The sequence below is a fragment of the Phyllostomus discolor genome, chromosome 7 (genome assembly GCF_004126475.2).
Source record: "Phyllostomus discolor isolate MPI-MPIP mPhyDis1 chromosome 7, mPhyDis1.pri.v3, whole genome shotgun sequence".
Taxonomy (NCBI): domain Eukaryota; kingdom Metazoa; phylum Chordata; class Mammalia; order Chiroptera; family Phyllostomidae; genus Phyllostomus; species Phyllostomus discolor.
This window is the reverse complement of record NC_040909.2, coordinates 15,239,944-15,261,132: the sequence shown is the minus strand read 5'-3', so window position 1 is coordinate 15,261,132 and position 21,189 is coordinate 15,239,944. Positions and strand designations below refer to the sequence as shown.

Below are 21,189 nucleotides of genomic sequence, written 5' to 3'. Positions count from 1 at the left end.
ACCAGCCGTCATGAGAAAGAGGCACACGAGACCCCTCTGCCAATTAATATTGGCACCACCTTTTGCCCAGTAAACAGGGCTAGTTCTTGGGAAATGACCAGCCACACTAACGTTCCCTTCATTTCACAATAGGAGGCCCACACAGATGCATTTTGCAGATGGTGAACGGCTTCCGCTATTTTTAGCTAAGACTGCTCTGAGCTGAGGAAACAGGCCCAGGACCAGAATTCCCCTCAGAGTCCAGTGCACACCCGCGGGGACACCTTCGGTTCTGGGCCACAGCTGCCTTCAGCCGCATCCACAGAGTCACATCGGCCCCTCCAGAGGCTGATGTCCTGCTCACAGGGAACCAGCCCCCTTGGAGTAGCAGGCCAACAGCCATGGCCAGCTGAGAAATCATCGTTAATAGAAGTATGTAAATTAATACTATGTACTAGCTATAGACAATCATGTATGGAAATCACAAACTACGGACTGGACGATACAGATCGAAGGTGCTAACTGAAGTGAGGGCACCGAGAGGGAGGGGAGTGGACTGGGGCAGTGACGACACGGGAGGCTGGCTTCATCTGCACTGGGTTCTGTTCATGAAGGAAAAGACTAGCAGCGAATGAGACCACTGTTAACAGTTACCACGTCTTGATGCTGGAAGTGGGAGCGTTTGCTAAATTTTTCTACACATTTTTCAGTATGGTTAGCTAAAAAAAGTAATCAAAAGTCACATATGTGCAGATTTTAAGTAAGAGGCATTTCTATAAGAAATGAAGATGTTGCTTCAGACTTCACAACTTAGGTGTTTGGGTTTTTTTTTTTTTTCCCCACAGCAAGACAAGGTCTTGAGCTTCTTCTTTCTTGTTCTTTTCCTGATGGGGCAATGGAGAGAGTGGAGGAGCTGTCTGTGACCCACTAGCCACCTCGGTCTTTGCAAAAGAACTAGGCACTGGTTCTGGGCGTCAGCTCAGCCTGGATGCACAGAAAACACTGTGCACTCCTCTGCCTGCTCACGATGGCCCCACCACCTCATCGGGCCCTCCCCTCAGGTGGTGTCGTCCAGTTCCTCACGCAGTCCAGAGCCTACGTGCTTCGTGCTCAGGGAAGAGGAACTACAGTCTCTCTCTCTCTCTCTCTCTCTCTCTCTCTGTCACACACACACACACACACACACACACACACACGTAAATGGGGGGGTCAGCTTGGTTTTGAGGTCAAAAGTATTGCTAACTCTGGGACACCATAAAAATGGCCGAGAGCTACTATATAAGCAATTTAAACATAGCACGGCCAAATAAGGAAGCTTTATTTCATTCACTTTCTTCGCCTTAAACTTCTCCACTCCTCCCCCGTTGTCTCCATCTCAGTAAATGATCCCACCATCCGATTCAAGTGCTTAAACCAAAGACCAGAATTCACCTTGGCGCTCTTCCCTCACCCTCTACGTCCCAGCCTCAGTTCCAGAACAGATCATAACACCAGTACTGGTGTGTGAACTTGTGTTTGGACCCATACACACGCCCGTAACATATAGCACACACACTGAATTGCAATATCAGATTGCAGTTCCTTCCCTTGTCCTGAAGAGGGAGACTGTTCCAAAGAGGTGGTTTTTATATTTGATACTCTTGCAGGAGTTTGGAAACATCTGGAGCTCGGTTTCTTTCCCTGTGTTGTGTGTGTTTTTAAATGTTTGGTATCCTCTCCACTCTGTTGCCTTTCTTTTTCTATGGCTGAAAAACCTGCTCTTTTTTCTGAGAAATAATTGATGGGAGGTAGGAGGACAGAGAGAACATGAAAAGAACATGATTTTTTCATTTGTGGTTTCCTTACTGACAGGTGTGAGGATCCTCTAGAAGTCTGCTCTCCCCTCCGGATTTCCACAGTACTCCGCCTAGACCCGTATGGCACTTGACCACCTTGACCTTGTGTTTCAGTTGTGGGAACACGTGTTTTAACCTTCCTAATTGTCTGCACCCCGATTGGAGAGGGCTCTGTCCGTATTTGCTTCTGTGTTGTTCCTCCCACCCCCACCCCACCCCCAAAGTGCCTAGCACGGTTCCTGAGAAAAAGTCTGCCAAATTCTTCCTTCCTTCCTTCCTTCCTTCCTTCCTTCCTTCCTTCCTTCCTTCCTTCCTCTTTCCTTCTTTCCCTCCTTTCTTCCCTCCATTCTTTCTCCCTTTTTTCCTCATAGAGCATGAAAACTGCTTTAGAAAGTCTGTTTTCAGCTGGAACCAGGTCCGAAGGGGCAAGGCCTTTGGCACGGAGAGTGCACCTGCCATCGGAGGGTCCGGTACGCTGGCCTGCAGAGACTCGGGCGTACGCAAGCACGCACCAGCTAAAGAAAAGCAGTACTCACCAACCTGGGCACGAGCCTAGTTTGTCCAGTGTCCTTGCCAATGTTAGGGCAGAAATTCCTTTATCTCATTCCTGCCCTGAGGCGAAATTTCCCATCCAGTGAGCTCTGAACGACTCTAACCTCTAAGGTTGTTTCCAACACCTACTTCGAGCTGATGAGCAATGCCAACCTAATGCAGGTCCTGGGAGCATGAATCAACGTGATGATGTGCCTGCAAAGGTCGTTAGTGTACCTTACTACTCTAACGTTTCCTCTTAGGGAGTTCAACTTGACAGCCAAGGAATCTAATACTCGTGGGAAGAGAGCCAATAAAAAAAAACAAGGTGAAAATGCATCATGTCGCTCCAGGCAGCGTCCATTCTCAAAAGGGGAAAACATCCAAGGCAGAGCCAGAGAAATCATAGAGAGACGCATCCTTTTCATCTGCCACATACTGGGGCACAGGGCCGTGATCGTGGCTTCCCTGCGTCTCTCGTAGCTCCAAGTGCAACCACCAGCAATCGACAAATAATTTCTAATAATAATAATAATAACGTCGTATCTGAGAGCAATAAATATCTAACACTGCCCATTACAAGTAGCCCATAAACCATTTCTGGAAATTGCCTCCCAGCCAGTTTCAAACATGACTATTAAACCATTAAATTAAATGGAGGTGACTGTGCCATAAAATGAGAATGAAAATTATGTCAAAGGAGATTAGAGGCTAAATTTATAGCATCTAAGTTTTCTTAAAGAAGCAAGACATAAAACTTTACTAAGCACCACGCTTAAGTTACATAAAATATTCTGTGAATAGAATCACATTTTATCCAACAGCAATTTTTTATGCCCAGGAAGCGATAATATGAAATGTTTTAACAAGGGAGATAGAAATAGTAAAAATAATCAAAGAGAATTTAAGGGAACTGCACCTCCAAAAGAGTAAAATATCTCACAATTTTTAAAAATTTTATTTATTTTTAGAGAGAGGGGAAGGGAGAGAGAAAGAGAGGAAGAGAAACATCAATGTGTGGTTGCCTCTCACGTGCCCGCCCCCCACACTGGGGACCCGGCCTGCAACCCAGGCATGTGCCCTGACTGGGAATCAAACCGATGACCCTTTGGTTCACAAACCAGCACTCAATCCACTGAGCCACACCAGCCAGGGCAAAATATTTCACAGTTTTATAATTTCATGAAGCGCAACTGGGTTTGCCCCCTCTGAATATATCTTAAGCTCATAGATGCTTACAAACTCAGAGACCTAAAGCAACCACATGGGAAGGTCTGCGACGCAAACTCCCTAACTATAAGTGAGCCATGGCCGGTAGTCATGTCCTAGGCCAGCAGCACCTTCCTCGAGGAAGGTTCATCTTGACCTTAACTGAGCCTGTCTGGCTATTGTCTTTTTGAACCTAGGACAACATACCTTTGGAATGTCACAGTAATCCCCGTTTTTTCAGAGCCCTCAGGGCACGACCTCCAACCAGAACACGAGACCCTAGAACCCTCTGTGTTCTTGGGTTTCCTGCCCGCCACCTCTACGTGCCGTAAACGGTGCTCACTGTCCTGTACCCACCAGTGTAAAACCAGTGCATGTCTACTGTTTTCCTTCTCGTCCAGCCTCAGGGGTTTCCCTGCTTTGCTTTCTCCCCGCTCCCCAATCTATCACCAGTGGATGTCATGTAATCACTGTGTGTCTTCTCCTTTCATCCTAATGTATAAAATAAGGCGCCAAACTGCCATTTCCTGGAGCGTTTTCTCAATCCGTTGAGATTTCGCGTCCTGGTAGCTGTCATCAGTTTGGCTCAAATAAACTCATAAAAATTCTCTTCAGGTTTAGACATCTCTTATGTCGACAACTGATACTTAGAACTGTTTTTCATATTTTGGACATACTTTTTTTTTAAAAGATGTGATTTGGGCCACAAGCCTATTTCTTGCAAGTAAAATGTTAGATTGTCTTCAATTATTCAACCTTCAATTATTTGTGAAGGGTTTGGGATGTACTGAAATAATCCACAGAATTCTAATGTTGGTGTTAGCAGTAATGTGGGCACTCAGTGCTTCACTTCATGCAGGGACGATTTCACAATACAGCCCAGGTGATCTTCAGAGCACACGTATTAAAGCTGGGGACAGTGAGACAAAGGAAGAGCTTAAGACAGACGAGGCCAGATCCTAGCAACAGGAGTGAGCCTCAGTGGAACTGCCTTGGCCCTTTCGAAAGAAAGTCACAGAACCAGAAGAAGTGAGCCAGCTGGGCTGCATGGACTCAGGAAACAAGTTGCCAAGGCAAAAGGACGGCCCTTGGAGAAAGAAAGCAAAGATATGCACCTTAGGAAAGAAGAGGGGCCCCGGCCGGTTAGCTCAGTTGGTTAGAACATTGTCTCTGTATGCCAAGGCTGCAGGTTCAATCTCTGGTCAGGGCACATATGAGCAACAGTCAATGATGACATAAATGGGTGGGGTGGCAGGTTGAGGTTTCTCTCTCTCCTTAGCGCTCTATCTCCCCCTCTCTCCCCTCTTCTCTTCTCTCTCTCCAATCAATAAATACAAATTTTTTTTTAAACAAAGAAAGGTGGAAACATACAGGCATGCCCTAGAGAGAAAGAGAAAGAGAGAGTGTACACACACATTGGGTCCTTTGTCTTAAAGGTTTTCATCTGTTTTCTAAAGGCAGGAATTTTAGGGGAAGTCTCAGGACTATCTCAATAGAATACTTATCAGCTGTCCAGGTGTGCCCTTTAAGGGTTGTGGTGTCTACTGCTTGGCTGGCGTTGGGGTAGGAGGGCTGTAGTCATTGCCTCTGGTCCTGATGCCAGCCGTGACATCACTTTGTCTGTTTTTGCTACTTTTCTGGGCCTGAAGCTGAAACTATAGATATATAGATATCTATATATAGATATATAGAAACTATAGGTAACAGCTATAGTTTGTATTCGCAAAGGTGATGAATATACACAGAAATTGACAGAAAAAAAATTATTTGCAGAGGAGGAAGAAGAAGAAGCAAGACAGGCAGAAAAAAAAGGAGAAGAGAGATAGAAAACAACTAAAAACTGAGGAAGAACTGGCAAGAAAGCTAAGAATTTTATGAACAATTTCTTTGAGAGAAAAGTCTCAGCTTCTTCGGTTGAATCCCAAACAAATCTGACCCAGTCACAACCAAGCTGCAAAAGAAAAGTGAAAACAGATAAACGAATCCTGGAGATATTCAGAAGTCGCTGTCACTTAAAGCTCAATTCGGGCCCGCATCACAGGGTGAAGTTGTGCAAGAGGGCAGGAAAAACTCCACGTCTCAGGAAGCTGACAGTGGTGATGTAAAGAGCCCTGTGTGGCAACACAGAAATTGGGGAAGATTGCCTGCACCTTCTCTGCCACTATGCCCTGGCATTCAAGAACGAGGTGTGGAGTCCTCAATAGCGCCACCTATGCCTCGGTTACGTGTCGGCGGTACAGAATGGTGCCTTGGAGGAGAAGTCAAAGTGGAGACTGAGCAATCACGATGAAGAATTATGTATCGTCACCCATGAGGAACCTGAAGCCAGGGTTTCCTCTCTAGAGAGGCTGCAGCGAAGCCTTGTGGCGAGACAGAGAGCGGGCACACTCCATCAGACCTAACTGGAAATAGCACGCTTGCCTCCCGGTCAGTAAAGGAGATATTGCCAGAGGGAAAAATCAGGAGTCTTCGTCTGAAGCAGCTGGACATCCACGCTTTTCGCTAAAAGGGAGGAAAGTGTTCCCCAAGTCTTCCTCAGACCAAGGGCAAACAGAAACCAACTTCACCCCAACACTATTAGCATGGGAACATCGACTTTTTGAGAGACATACACAAGAAAACAGGAAAGGTTATTAGCATTACAGATCCTAAAAGAGGTGGATAAAGAACAGATGAAGCCACAGTGGCAAAAAGGATCTTCAGATGAATGTCTGAGGCTCCGTGCGAGGGCCCCACCTTGGAGGACAGAGTGGACAGAGGAAGTCCACTAGTCTGCTAAGTGGACAGAGGAAGAGTTCCAAAGATAGGAACCTAAAAAGATAAACTGATGTATATCCTGCAAAAGACTCAGAGAGACCCCCCAAAATGAACGTTGGCAACCTACTGTTAAGGTCCAGTTGAAACATTCCGTTAACGTTAAGGGAAGAAAGATGTCAAACTCTGCTGGAGATCCATGTATCTAAAAGTGCTCATTCCCTACAGCCTAGTATGTCACAGAAGAGTATTTTTTCAGATGTTTCAGAGATGCACCGAGTAACACATGGGTAAGGGGAGTGTTTTAGAATCGAGTAAGACTGAATTGTGATACTCTCTTTTTCTTTTTTTTTTTAATTTTATTTATTTATTTTTAGAGAGAGGGGAAGGGAGGGAGAAAGAGAGGGAGAGAAACATCAATGTGTGGTTGCCTCTCGAATGCCCCCAACCAGGGACCTGGCCCACCACCCAGGCATGTGCCCTGACTGGGAATCGAACCAGAGACCTTTTGGTTCACAGGCCGGCACTCAATCACTGAGCCACACCAGCCAGGGATCTTTTTCTTTATAAATTTTTTCTTCTGCTCTGTGGGCACACTCACCATCTGTAATTGAATGATTGTGCAATTACAAGGGAGGAATGCTCAAATGCACTTGTGCCAACGTCAGTCACAAGCAAGAGGCCTGATCCTTTACTAATAATGATGACATGCTAAGTGTGACAATCCTCAGAGATAATAGATATAAAAATGCTGGGGCCAACTCCCCCCAAAACCTTCAAATGCCATTCTCTTTCCCCCCACAAAATGCATGTTTTATGGCCTTTGCTTACCTTTTTGTCCTGACTAGTAATCAAAGCAAGATTATATTATACCAAGTAGTAAAGGAATCAGGTTTAAAATTTAAGTTGGATTTTTTGGGGTTTTTTGGCTACTCTGTCATGTCTTTGTAGATCACTTGAAATGCATCTTCCATAAAACTAATGTAACCTACTTTTTATCTTTTAAATCATTTTAAGCATTATATCACTTCCCTTACTTTAAAACTGACTAGGATTAACATGAAATCAGAAAAATCAGAGTTTTCCGGAAAATGAGGATTAACTGACAGACAGAAAACGAGAGTCATGATGCAAAGGGAGTTAAGAGTTGGATGAGGCTGAAGGGAGCGAACTGAATGAAGATTTGGAAGTGCCGGAACTGAGTGAGTGATCAGAAACTGGGTCCACTGCCATGGCTGGTGTGGTTCAGTGGATTGAGCGCTGGCCTGAGAACCAAAAGGTCACTAGTTTGATTCCTGGTCAGGGCACATGCCATCAGGGTCCCCGGCTGGGGGCGTTCAACAGGCAGGTGTATCTCTCACACATCTCTGTGTCTCTCCCTCTCTTTCTCCCTCCCTTCCCTTCTCTCTAAGAAAAGGTCACATCCTGGGGCATGTACTGGAGGCAACCGATGCCAATAGATATTTCTTTCTCACATCTATGTTTCTAACTCTCTCTCCCTCCCTTCCCCGCTCTTAAAATAAAAAATAAAATAAAATGTAAAAACAATAAAAATATTTTTAAAAAAGAAGCTGGGTCCAGGATGGAGTAGCAGATACAGTTAGGCAGGACATTCTCCCTCACCCTTTGGTGGCTGAGTGACACGGAAGGCGTTTGTGCTTTACAGCTCGTCATGCTGTGGTATCTGGTGTCAAAGATCAGAATTAGTTTCTAAATCACCAGAAATTTGGGAAATTCACATTTCTGTTAATCTGCTGTTCTGGTTGAGGGGGGAGGAGATTTACTGTAGCAGAGATAAATCACAATTTACTATGTTCTGACAACTGAGACGTGAATAACCATGCGTTTATTTTGTTACATTAACATGTGTATTGGTCGTGACTTTTACTCGTGTTTCTGGATGGAAATATTATGATACTTGGGTTTTGCCCTATATGATCCCTCAAAGTTAAATCACAGGCAATGATTCTATTTTTTCAAATTTAACTTAAGAGACTATTAATCTTCGTTTCATTAATATGAACAACTCTGAGGAGACAAACGTAATTTTAACAGCATTTCTGCTGTCTGGTTATTCATCCTTCTAAGGCAAAAATACAATAACACATCCTGGAGCAAAGTCTAGCTTAAATTTGTCAATAGTTTTATGCATTTTTGCAATTATTTTTCCTCCAGATTTTATAGCTGACATTCTGTTCATCTTGGCATACTTAACGTCATCTCTTCCAATATTGATTAGGTAAGTAATTGCAGGTAGAATTCTGATGCTAATTTAAAATTTACTTTGCCCTTTCTCAAAAAAAAAAAAAAGCAATTGCCTTCTGAGTAATGATTGTGCTGAAATGTAGTCGGAAATTAACAAAACTTGTCTAAAATAGACTAAAATTTATTTCACATCCAACTGATATTTTTCTAAGAGCGATTTCACTTTACATTTTAGGGAAGACATTGTTGGAACTCCTCAAATTAAAAGTTATGTAATTAAATGTTCCTGGAATAACCCATGACCAAAAAGCGGGGGGGGATAGTGTGATGTACTTAGGATTTATACATTTAATCACTTATTTGCCTGTGAACAAGTCTTTCTGACTAAAGTTGGTTTTAAGATAAATTTTTTAAATGTATTTTATTGATTATGCTATTACAGTTGTCCCATTTTCCCCCTTCACTCCCCTCCACCCTGTACACCCTCTCCCACCCATATCCCCCCTTTAGTCATGTCCATGTGTCATACTTATAAGTTCTTTAGCTTCTACATTTCCCATACTATTCTTACCCTCCCCCTGTCTATTTCCAACCTACAATCTATGCTACTTATTCTCTGTACCTTTTCCCCCTCTCTCCGGTTTTAAGATAAATTTTAATTTCTGTACTAGTTTTTCTGATAGTCTTAGTATGTATGCCTTTTTGTTGGAAAATAGTAAATGTTTTGTATAAGTCATTTAAAAAAATTATTCTGGCACAGTCCCAAATGAATCACAGAATTTAGTGAAATAGAATTTGTTTTTATTGCAGTTTCACAGAAAGAAAATCTGTGTCTTCGCTCAAGAATATGTCATGTAACTATTAGTAATAACAAAAAGAAAGTCATCTTAATTATTAATGCCTATGGTCAGTAGCCATATTTCGCGGCTTGTCAAACCACAGTTTGATGAATATTCTAAAAAATGTGCTCAGCTTTTATAACCTCTGTGTTACTCAACATTCCCCTACTATTTCCAATACCATAAGACAATTTGAAATGTACAATAAAGCTCAGCAGGGTGTTTTTGGTGGAAACATTATGGCCCAACTTGTCAAAGTCTGAAGATCTTAAGAGCTGTCTCAATTACAAGAAGGCTTTCAAATATGCGTATTAATCTTACAAGGTTAATTTTTTTCCTAAGAGGAAGTCTTATTTTTTTTGAACCTAGAATTAATTAACTTGACCTTCCATGATCCAATAGGATTTCAAACCTGGCAAACCATGGACCCCATCCTAAAGTCAGGAATTCAGTTGCGAAGTACCTGGAACCTAAAAGGCACTCGATACTTGAAGGAGGGAATGGGGTGGAGGGGTACCTCCTTGCTAATAAAAAGGTGATCACAATTCTGAATTGCAGCCAATGAATGCCATATTGGAAAATACCTAAGGATATTCAGATTCACATTTCATTGTGTTACAAGTGACAGTGACTTCCACAGAGAGTGTGATAAAAGACACAAATTCCATTATGGCTATTCATACTTTATGAATAGGTTTATGACAGGTTTCCAGGGACATTTAGCCCCTGAGTGAGATTAGTTACTCTCAAGACAGTAAGTCATTGAAAGTTATTACTGGGTTTTCTTACTGTCTTTAGTGCAAAGAAAGAAAAGAGGAAAGGTGAGAAATTAAAACTTTCTACAGACATAAATGCCCTTCTCTCCAAACAATCTGAGGCTTCCTAAAAGAAAAGTAATCAATAATTAAAGGGTCCAATCAATCACAAGCCTTGGAACCGAAGAAGAATGAACACCAAGTTTTCCCGAATGGAAGAAAATGATGCTCATTATAGTGCTTTCTGAGATAACAAGTAACTGTACTGCTCTGGGTCCACACAAGGAAGGACTTTAACTTGCCTCCAACACATTACCTGACACACTGCAATCATTCCATTAATTTTGGTCAAGAGACTGTATATGCCAATAGGTAACAATTCCAGGGTCAGCTGCAAATTCGGTTTTGTTAAACTTACATTCATAGGCACACTGTGTCAGAGAGTGGCCAGGAGAATGAGGCTTCGTCAATGTATGCTAAATCCATTTAAAACTACAAAAATCTACAAACTACAAACAAATAAAAACAAACACAGGGTATATAGCTACTCCAGAGCCCACCAAACTAAGTCAGTGCGTACGCAAATTCACAGGGTGATCCTGTTTGTTGGTCGCCTTGAAGACTTGAAATACGTGATCACGGGGCTTGCTCCTGCCTGTGACTACAGTTCCTTTACGGCAGCAGTCACGCCGACTCAGACATCCCACCAGACGTGCAGCCAGCCCGGGCAGAGAGAATTTGCAGACAGGAAAGTGGGGAGTCAGCACATACCATAAAGGTATTTTATAGAAAAAAATATCTTGCATTAAAACAAAAAACTCACAACTCTAAAGGAATCCTACAGGTCATTGGTAAAATAGGATCAGACACTGATGTTCTTTTTTAATATAAATATTGAGAAAAAACAATGTTTGGAAGAGACTTTAAGAGAATGTCCACTCAGCCCTGACCGGTGTGGCTCAGTTGGTTGGAGCGTCGTCCTGCAAACTGAGAAGTCGAGGATTTAATTCCTGGTCAGGACACCTGCCTAAGTGCTGGGTTCAGTATCTGGCTGGGGTGCATAAGACAGGCAACCAATGAGTGTTTTTCTCTCACAGTGATGTTTCTCTCCCTCTCTTCCTCCTGCCCTCCCTCCCTCTCTCTAAAAAGAAAAAAAAAAAGGGAGAGAGAGAATATTCATTCATTCTCTCCCCAGTCTTCTCCCAGAAAAAGAGCTCAAACTATCTTCACAGATTTAAACAGCAAAAAATTAGCGGTAAATTCACGAGACAGAAAAGAGAATAACAGTTAAAATTTATGGTGTAAAATATACCACTGCGACCACTTGTCAGTGCAGGGTCCTGTGGCATTAAGTACGTTCACACTCTTGTGCAGCCGTCCCACCAACTGCGGGGGAGGGGCCACTCCAGGACGCAACAACCACCTGTCCTGAAGCTGGACCTGGGCCGGAACGGAGGCTGCTTTCGGCAAGCCCCCCTGAGAAGGTGTCTGGTCATAACTGATATTCAGTCTGACACAAATCAGCACCCCTCCCGCCTCCTGCTGTGTGCTGGTCCCTGGGACAGGCTGTTGTCCCGACCTGGTGAAAAGCGCAAAATAACCTCCTAATAACTGGTAGCACTCATGCAACAGCACCCCTGGCCACCCCACCCTTCCCCCTATAGAATGGGTCCCCCAAGTGGCAGGGACCATGTCATGTTGCAGACGCCCAAGTGATGCCTCAGATGTAAGTTTCCTTTCATCAGTTCTAGAGTAATTGCCGGACTGGCGTGGCCAGCCTCTTCCTTTGGTGTTTCCCCGCCCCCTAGTTCCGGAGGTAGACTTGCAGACTCAGGACTGTTCCCTGGGGCTGTGTGTACTAACACCATCCACCTGCAGGACTTTTTTCATCTTTCGAAACTGAAACTCTGTGCCCGTGAAACAATACTGAGCATTTTCTTCCCCCCACCCCAGCCTCCGGTAACTGCCACTCAACCCTGTCTCTATGAATTTGATCATTCTAGGTACCTCATTCTGTCACATATAGAATTTATCTTACAACAATAAAAAAATTTGCAAGAAAAAAAATAAGAAACTATGTATTCTTTTCTGTTCCAGCTGCACTTCCCTGGACAGGCCACCGTTGTGTCTCATGCAGATGGTGGCAGTAGCCACATAACTGGCCTCCCTCCCTAGTCATGACACACCAGTGACCCACGCAGCCCTCCACTTCCACTCCGAGGTCCGCAAAGGTTTTCCGATTCCTGCAGAACCAAATACCAGATCCCCAGATTGCCCCGAGGCTAACACAGGGTAAACCGCCAGCACCCTCCCGACTTATTAAGATGCTGCTCCAGGGAATGGCAGACATAGGCAGTGGGAGATACAAAGACCATACCCCAAAGTCTAAAAGGCATCCCACTAAAGGCAATGTGTTTGGACACTAATGGTAAAACACATTCCTAATGATACCCACGTGGCTCTCAGAACCATGGCCAGCCACGAAGAAGGTTACTTATCCTCTTGCTGAGGGGATAACTAAGCATAACCCAACAGCTAAGCAGAAGTCCTACTAGTACAGAGGTAAGCTGGCTTGACCTCAATGGTTGACACCAACGTTGTGCCTCACTTCCCAGCAGCCCGCCTGCCTGCATTGTTCATGTCAAATCTACCATCACTTGTTACACTCACTGCATCCTGGGAGCTGACTGTCCTCTCAGGCAGTCCCCACAGCCCAGTAAATGCTGGAAGAAAGGGTCACCCATGTACCCCACTTGACAGAGGGAATGGAAACTTCCAGCTCCCTAAGAGAGCTGGGCTGAGCAAACAGGAGACAGACATTGTCCTGAGGACTCAGAGCAAACACACTGCTGGGAAAATTTTTTACATAAGAGCAAAAAAAAATTTATTCAAAAGTCTCTAAAATGCATGGAGGGACGTACCGGGGATCAGGGAGTTGCACTTTGGGAGTTCCCGAGACCTGTAGAAGGGGCTCTAGACGGAGCCTTTGGCAAAGCGCTCATTCCCCATGCACAGGAGGAAGCTGCCCGAATCTGGGAGGAAACCACCGGCAAAAGGAGCGGGGTGACCAGGTCTGAACCAGCAGAAGTGCTGGCACGTGGGTGGGCTTCCAACAGCCTTGTGCTCAGTGAAAGAAGCCACGCACGAAAGGCCATGTATCCGACGTACATGAAACATCCAGAGCAGGAGAATCCACAGAGAAAGTGAACCAGAGGCGTCCAGGGGCATGGGGGCAGGGGACAAAGAGGGACTGACTGACGATGGACACGGATTTCCTTCTGTGGTGATGAAAATGTTCTGGAACTAAACAGGGGTAATGGTTGCCCAAAACTGTGAATGTACCAAATAGCGCTGATGACAGATTTTGTTCTGCTTATTTTGCCAGTAAAATAAAAAGGAAGCTGAGACAGATTCTGAAGAAGCCGGAGGCCAGAGGCTGTCAGAGGAGTGCACTTCTCAGAGCTGGGCAGCCAGCGCCGCCCTGGAGGAAGGTGTCAGATGTACCTCTGCGGGTCTCACGGGCTTGTCATGACAATTGTTTCAATATATGAGACGATCGTTCCTGTCCCTGTCCACTCCCGCTGCACGGACCTTCTCCAGACCAAGGAGCTACCTGCCCTTCCAAGGAAGGTGGTTCAAGAGAGTCCAATTATATCTTTGAGTTTCCAGAGGGGAGGCCCCCTTTGGCATACACACCAAAGGATGTAGAAGGGGGTGGCCAGATCCACACCCCCAGCCTCTGGGGTTCAATGTTGGGGTAGATCTTCAGGAATCCTGTGCCGGGTGTGGGAAAGGGGTGAGGGACAGTGATAAGATTATTTGCTGAAAGAACTTTATTTCTCCACTTTACCTGAAATAGCATTTCAACGCAGCCTTGTCATTTTCAGGGGAGGGAATCTGGTTTTCAAGGGCACGAAGGAGTGAGAGAGATGTCAGATAGATTTGGAGGTTCCTGAGTGGAAGGAGCCTGACTGTCACCCCCCTTATAAAGGTCCCGGACTTTATAAATGACTCTGTGGCTGGCCTGGCACAGAGCAAACCATAGTAGGTGGAAGGAGAAGGATGCCAACAGGCTCGCAGAGCTCCCTGGAGCCCCACAGAGGTGCCGGGGAGCAGCCAGCTGTCCCCGTGTCCCTGTAGAGGCAGCAGCTTTAGCTGAGACAGGGCCAGGGTCAGGAAGCCCGCCCTGCAGCCAGGAACCACACAACTGCACCCTGCTCAATCACCGTCCCGGGACAAAAGGGGAGCGGCCACTTGGCAGATGTCGGCTTGGACAGAAATCCGGCTGGAACCAGCTCCCTCCCCACCGTGCGTGCCCAGAGGAAGGAGGAGAAAGGGTGAGCTCTGCAGCCCAGACTGGCAGGGATTGCCCGGAACCAAGATTAAGTGCGCACACCCAGAAGGAAGTTCCTGAAAGGAAAAGTAGATGGACTTATACAAAAACAAAGTTTTGTTTTTTCTGTGATGTGTGTGTGGCTTTAAGATATGGTGACTGCCAAAAGGCAGCCCACATATTTCACACTGTGGCCCAGTCTTTCCATGCCATATCCTGAAGTTCCAATAGCTGGAAACACCCACGTGCTCTCATGCTTTGTCAGCACACCTGTGACGATTTTTTAAACGGCCACAGCCTCTCATGAAGAGGTGAGGGTCTATGCCCTTTCCTATGGAAGAGGCTAGTTAACCTTAATGCCCATTTTGTAACCAATAGCATGTGGTAGGAGTGATACCATGTAACTTCTGAAGCCAGCTCAAAAGATGCTATGTAGCCTCTGCTTGGTTCTCTGCGAACTCTCACTTTTGGAGCCCTGAGCTGCCAAGTTAGAAATCTGACCATTCTGCCCTGGCTGGGTAGCTCAGTTGGTTAGAGCGTCTTCCTGGTACGCCAAGGTTGCAGGTTTGAGCCTTGGTCAGGGCACATACACGAATCAACCAATGAGTGCATCAAAAACAAAGCAATCCATTCTCTCTCTCTTTTCCTCTCTCCCTCTCAGATCAATAAATAAAATATTTTTTTAAAATCTGACCATTCTGAGGTCACCACTTTGTTAAAAAAAAAAGACCAGGCCACACAGAGAGTCCTCGGCTAGGTATTTCTGCTCACAGCCCCAGCTGAGGTGACACCCAATAGCCAGGATCATCTGCCAGACCTGTGAGTGAAGATGCTCCCAGTTCATCCCAGCTCCCAGCTGTGGGGCCACCCCCATCCTTGCCTTCTTCCTAGTTGAGGGCCCCAGATACTGAGAAGCAGAGGTGAGCTGTCCCTACTTTCCTGGTGCTGAATTCCTGATCACAGAATCCGAAGTGCTGCTCATCCTTAGAAGCCCAGCGCGGTCATCAGCCCTTCTCGGCAGCCCCCGCTGCCCCATCTCCAGGTCAGAATGGATGCCCTGGCCAGGCTGCTGTGTATTTAGTCCCAGGCTGCCCTGCCTGCCCCTTCTCCAAGGCCAGAACCCGGTGGGCACTGAGTTAGTGGGGAGCTAACCATAGTAGGTGGAAGGAACTCAAAAATCACTCACTGGAAGAATCTTAATCCTCAACTTTATTGGAAATAGTAATTTGATGCAGCCTCCATTTAAAATTTGCAGGGAAGGAAACCTGATTTTAGAGGGCAAACTAGGCCTACCTCGAAAGGGAATGCCCTGCTTTGAAAAACTCCAGAGTAACTCAATTGTGTCTTCTTTTCAAAGTGGATTTGCAATGTGCGATAACCTTCAGTATTTCATTTGGCTGCACCCACATTTTGTCTGTGGCGAGTTTTCAGAATAAAAGAGGCCCTGCCTTTAAGACGACATAGTGGGCAGAGCCATAAGCCGGTGTGAATGAGAACAGAGTGCATGGGGCACGGAGTGGTTTTCCAGAGGCGCTTCCGACTACGGTTCCCACAGGCTGTGGGTGCTCTGCAGAGAACCGTCTGACTCCCCTTCCACGCAGCCTCGCCGGGGCTGCTCCCAGATGCCAGAAAACACGTGTGAGACCCTAGGAGCCAGGTTACACCGCTGCCTATCGTAAAAGTATATTTTAATAGCAGCTGTTGGGGTGATTATGATAAGAGCAAACTGATCATTGAGCTTAAGCTAACAGATCAATCTGCAAAGAAGATTGCAGAGCCTGTTGGGAAAGAGCCCGAGAGAGGGTGTAAAAGGTTGACCTGTGTGTACACAGCACCAGCCACCTGGAAGCAAAGACCAGATCAATAATGGAATGACCGTGAGCTTGGCTTTCCACCCGAGGGAGTTCCAGCCTTCGGCCTGCGGGCAGGATCCGCAAGCATTTGTAAAAAGTGGTGCCCACCTCTCCCACTTGAAAACTATGCCAGCCTCTCAAATTTCACACAACGTCTTCCTGGCAGTGAGACTTGTGGTGTGGCCTCACAGTGAGGCCGAGCGTTCTCCCGTTCTCTCTCACCCCTCGGGGCTGACAGCAGCTTTAAACAAAAACGCAGGAAGGGCTTTGTACGGGTGTGTACCAGGTGTGAGCAGATGAAGTCTAAGAATAGATGTATGTGATTCATCAACGGTAAAAATAATAAATAAATAAAACCAGAATCTCGGCTCTATTGTTTATCCTAAACCCACTTCCCTGTGGTTTCTTATTTATTACTTACAGTACAGAATATGTTTGCTGTGCAGAAATGAAGGCCTCTGCGTATAAAAACACTGCTTGCTTTAAAAAAAAATAGGCATTCAGCAAACTCTGTTTTGGTTGTGCTCGTCTATTCCTTTCGCTCATCCCACAACCCCAGTGGCTTCAGTATTCCCACCGTTAGCCTCTGTTCTCTCTACCTTCCAAACAAAACAAAACAAAATCAGAGATCGATATCTGCACAGTAAATGAAACCCACTTAAACTAGTAAGTCTCCCACTGCAACTTAAAGACTCTTGCAAAATGAGTCTTTTGCAAAAAGTGGCTCGAGTGGTTCTACGCCCTGTTAAAACAATGTCTCCGCCACAGCAGGCAGATGGGAGAGTGGTGAGGATGGGGCCAGCAGAGGGAGAGAAGAGGCCTTCCTGCTTCTGAATTGCAAATGTCTAGGATGGGCCCCCAGGCTAAATACGTGCCACCCATACATGCAGTCGGCAAACATTCGCCACCTGCCAGACAAGAAAAAGACCATTTATTCTCATTTACAGGATTTCACGTGTTCCTTGTATGAAATCTGATGGGGTAGGTACTGTTATCATCCCCATTTTGTAGATGAGGAAATGGAGACAGAGAGGTCAGGTAAAACAAATGGACAGCTAAAAACAAAGAAAAATAGCAGCAACAACAACAACAACGAAAAACCCAAATGCACAGCTAATAAATGGAGGAACAGGGAGGTGAACGCAGGCAGTCTGACCCTACCTCTGTTCCTCTAATCACTGTGCTGAGCGGCTCCCAGCAATTTTCCTTCCTTTCCTTTCCCTTCTCCTTCGTCCTGATGACTCCCCTCCCATCTCCCTGCTCCAAATATCCAAGACTTCAAAGGTTCGGAACCCAATCTCATACACTGTCTTCTCTCCTGGACACCATTCCTGTGGCCTGGTTTTTTTCTTCACACCTCTAAACCCCCACCCCACTATCAATGGATCATGCCATGACCCTGGGGTTCACAATATCCACTCCACAGTGCCGACCGGCTCCGATCCCCTAGACCCACCATGGAGGTGAAGGGCAACATGGAACCTCACCCAGGAGAGGATCGGCGGAGGCACAGTGACTCAGCTCTGGAGCCTGAGGGAGAATAACCTATGCAAAGGAAGCGGTCTGTGACTACAATGACATTGACCTTTGACTGCCTGGACTTGCCTGGGTATGCTGATGAGAATAAATCAAAGAATTGGTCATTCATGATGTTACCAGGAACTGAAAGCTACCGACATTCAAACTCATCTAAGACTACTCTTAAGGTCTGTATATTTCACTGCACGTAAATGTTGGTTCAGAAAAAAATCTAAGCAAGCCTTGAACTCTAGTTAATGATGCATGTGGATGTAGTTAGGAATGAGATGGCCCATGTCTGCAACTTGAAATACATTAAAAGGTAAGATAAATGGATGATGGTTAAATGGATAGACACGTGATCAAGCAACCTTAGCAAAATGTCAAATATAGAACCTAGTTGTGGCTCTTCATGTGTTCTAAGGGTCATTCTTTTAACTTTTCTGTTGTGCTTGAAATTTTCCACATCAAAATGTTAAGAGAAAAACATTGACATAAATACAATTATCGATAACTAACACACTGAGAAGAAAACCACAAAACATGTATTTTGATTATAAAAAAGTATGGTCTTTTTTGTGTTCTGAGTACTTTTATATGTTTTAACTGATTCTGAATCAGTAAGCAAACACGAAATGAATTTGTTGGGCTATTTGATTATATTATCATATTCTAAGCATATAGTATTATGTCTGCGCAGGGAGAAAGATTTGGCTTGGCATTTTTAAAAAATGTACGAGTACGTAGCTCAGAGACTGTAAAAGAAGACAGGAGAGGAAGTTGAAACTGAGAATAAGAGTAAATTAAGGACACTAAAAGGCAGGTGAAACAGAAAAAGGACACTGGTCTGATTAAAATAGCCACTGAGTTTAAGGGGGAGCAGATGTGACCAAATAACAAGAAAATGACCAGGGAACCCATGCATGCTGGGAAGTTCAAGAAGTCAGAAGTAAAACAGCTTAAAGAATTAAGCTTTACAAAAATGATCCAATAGAAAAGAAATAGAAAAATGTTCCAGTATATTCTGTTCCAAAATATACTGGAACAGAAATCTCACAGGACAAGGAACACAAACAGCAACTATCACTGGACCGTGGCAGTGGGGTGGGGAGTGGGGTGGGGGGCAGCCTTGAGGATAAAGCCAGCGGAAAAAGAGGGGAGGACCCAGGACACAGCAAAGGCACTGGGCCATTACCTTAACCAGCGCCAGAGCTGCTTACTTCCAGACTTCTAAGTAAGGTAACAAGTGTCTCTACTGTTTAGGCAGCTTTTACTTGGTTCTTATGTTACTTGCAGCTAAAAAAAAATCTCTGAAATATTGGTACTATTTTGAGGTTACTTATGAAGAATTTACTGTAGCACTGCTTGTGATAGCAAATGATGGAATACAACCTAAATACCACCTGCAGGAGATTGGTTAAATAAATCATATGTCCATCCCTGGCTGGTGTGGTTCAGTGGATTGAGCGCCAGCCTGCAAACCAGAAGGTCGCTGGTTTGACTCCTGGTCAGGACTCATGCCTGGTTGCGGGCCAGGTCCCTAGTTGGGGACATGTGAGATTGATGTTTCTCTCTCTCTCTCTCTCTTTCTCCCTCTCTTCTCCTCTCTAAAAACAAATAAATAACATATTTTTAAAAATAAAAAAATAAAGCATATGTCCATACAATGAAATAACACCCAATCATTTAAAAGGATGAGGCAACACAAAAGATTACATACTGTGTGGATTCCGTTTACATAAACTTTAAAAATGGGCAAAAATTAATCAAAGATTCTATGAAGTCAGGGTAGTGGAGGCAGTGACTAGAAGATGCGTAAGGAAGATTAGGGGGATTCTGGGAGTGCTCTGTGATCTGGGCAATGGCTATACAGGTGCAAACTTACTTTTGTGAAAATTCAATAGGCTGTATAGATACATCACATACACTTTTCTGTGTGTGCCTGCTATGCCAATGCAACAAAACAAAACAAAAAAAGAATGAGAGAACTTCATACATCTTGAAAGGGATAGCCAAAATATGTGTGTCCTAAAATAATTTTAAAGCTAAGAAGACAACTAGCTGTTGTATACAGGTATATAATGTCACATTGATAGGTTAATCAAAGTGATTACATCTAAAATACTAAATAAATAAATGCTGGCCAAATTCTTCTGCAGGGGAGACTTGGCCTATGAGCTGCCCTAGTTTGCGCCTTCTTGCTCCCACCTCCCACATGTGCAGGTTAATTTAATGTGCTTTCCACGAGCTCCTCACCTTTGTGTGTCTGACGATCCATCATCAGACAGCGGTTCCAGACACCTTCATTCCCATTCCCGTCCCCTTCCCTACTCCGCACAGACACCCCCCGCCCCCTCCTGTTGGTTTTACCATCCCTACATGCCCGACTCTACCGAGTGCTTCCCACTTCCACCCCGGCCGAGGGCAACATTATTCTGGAGGAATGCCAGCCCCACTTCTTGTCTCCAATGGTCTCCAAACATTCCCTTCAACTGCTGCCAGAATCAGTGTCCAAAAAGGCAAATTTGACCATGTCTCTGCCCAGCTTGAAAACCACTTTAGTGGCTCCCTGCTATCCTTACAACGAGCCCACACTTTTGGGCGTGGACCCCACGGCCCTGCTTGATCCGATCCTGCTTGCCTCTTCCCCTCCCCTGGGAGCATTCCCGTGCTCCCACTCTGTCCTTCAGACACGCAGGCTTTTCTTCAGCTCCTCAAATGAGCTGCACTGCATCTCCCACGCTGACCTCCCACCTCAGCATCTGCTGTGTCTCTGCCAGGCACTGCCTCACGAAGGCCTTTCAAGAGGTCTAGGTTGACTTAGGTCCTCCTGCCCTGTCCCCTGAGCATCCCATCTGCCCCCTCTCAGGACAGTCACCACAACTACTGTAATTACTTAATATCTGATTTCCAGATAAACTGTAAGTACTATGCAAATGGTATCTGCCCTTAAACCACTATATTTCCAGTACCAGCCCCAGGCCTGGCACATAGTAGTTCAGTAACTATTTATTACATAAGTGAAATAATACATCAGTGATGGTATATAAACACATGCTTTTTAAATTATCCACAGCACAATTAAAGTTACTTATCTATCATAATCAGGTGCTTAGTGGACACCATCCAAGGTGACATTCTTGGAGGAAAACCTTGAAGGCTTATGCAGCGTAACACCCTTTTACTGAATGCCTTTTCCCTTCACTTGTCAAATGCTGCCTCTCCATACCAAAGGAGGGTGTGGGGCTTATACAAGTTGCTAGATTTAGCCACCTACAAAACTATTTAGCTCACTTAGAGAGAGGGTAGGTGGTTAGTTCTATGGTTTTGCTTTTGAAAGATCAATGATTTCTGGTCAGGAAAAAAACTAGAAAATGT

The 21,189-nt window shown here is 44.9% G+C and overlaps 1 pseudogene; it reads left to right on the top strand.

Annotated features, from left to right (window-relative positions):
• The first annotated feature begins 5,382 nt into the window (after positions 1 to 5,382).
• LOC114501298 lies at positions 5,383 to 6,325 on the top strand (annotated as a pseudogene).
• Positions 6,326 to 21,189: the final 14,864 nt, after the last annotated feature.